This window comes from Rhagoletis zephyria, unplaced genomic scaffold (assembly GCF_001687245.7).
Source record: "Rhagoletis zephyria isolate East Lansing unplaced genomic scaffold, Rhagoletis_zephyria_1.1 Rzeph_scaffold_12425, whole genome shotgun sequence".
Lineage (NCBI taxonomy): Eukaryota > Metazoa > Arthropoda > Insecta > Diptera > Tephritidae > Rhagoletis > Rhagoletis zephyria.
The window spans coordinates 15,174-16,398 of NW_016169499.1; positions in this window are offsets into that span (position 1 = coordinate 15,174).

A 1,225-nucleotide genomic window follows, 5' to 3' on the forward strand; every position below is an offset into this window, starting at 1 on the left:
CGAGTGGGCACGAAGGCTGCACAAGCTGCCAAAGAACAGTGCACCACTTGCGTTTCACGCTGTGAAGTGATGGGGCTATCGCGGAAGGCGAAAGCCTCACAAAGCACATTGGACCTGACGGAATCTGCATGTTTGATGCTAAAACATTTGGGGGCTAAGGGAGTAGTACCCGCCAACAAAGGAGACTCTTATCGCCCGATAACGCTCCTTTCCCCGGTCGCGAAAACACTTGAGGCCCTGCTACTCCTATACTTCACCTGCCACCTGACCCCAGCGAAGCACCAGCACGGATTCCGTAAAGTGCATAGCACAACAACAGCACTTAACGCCATAAACACCTAAATAACCCTGTGAGAGAACGGCCCTAGTAGCGTTGGACTTGTCAAAGGCGTTTGACACCGTCTGCCATTCCACGCTGCTAGAAGACATCGAGGCCTCCTCACTCTCACAGGGACTGAAGCGATGGTCTGTGAATTATATGAGTCATTCCCACGGCAGGCGGTTCTACGTACCGGAATGACTCGGGTTTTACCCGATCAAGGGCTGTTGTTTCGGCGATCTAACCCCGTTTAGGTCGGCGAAGTATCTCAGAAGTTTCTCGTCCATAGGGCTACATTCGCTACGTATTCTTCTACTCAGGGCTGGCATCGAGTCAAACCCAGGGCCAGAAATCTACACCTGCTGTGTATGCCAGAGACGACTACACCACAACTCCACCTCAGTCAAGTGTAATTCCTGCGAGGGGTGGAGTCACCTTACAGTCTACTCAGGACTACGGACACAGCGGCAGTGGACCACGTCGTACGTGCTCAAACAGAGCAGCCTCTACGGCTAACCTCAGTCCACCTGAGCAGCCTAACACAGTCACCACAGCACAACATAATAACACCACAGACCATACCACAGCCACGACAGACCACAGAACACACATAACCGCCGCCAACAACTGGTTCCTCCTACAATCTGCACGGTATGTCAGACCAGGATATTCCGTAATGTGACATCAGTCACGTGCAACACCTGCCTCGGCTGGTGCCCCTTTAGGGCATGCTCAGGTCCGCGTACCACGCGAGATTGGACGATGAACCACATGAAGCTCCTTCAATTTAACTGTAAGGGTCTTCAGAGCTAGATCGAGGAGATATTCGTCTTCATGGGAAGGCATGGCATATTGATAGCTGCGGTCTAAGAGACGAAGTTGCACAGCAATTGAACACTGTTGAAT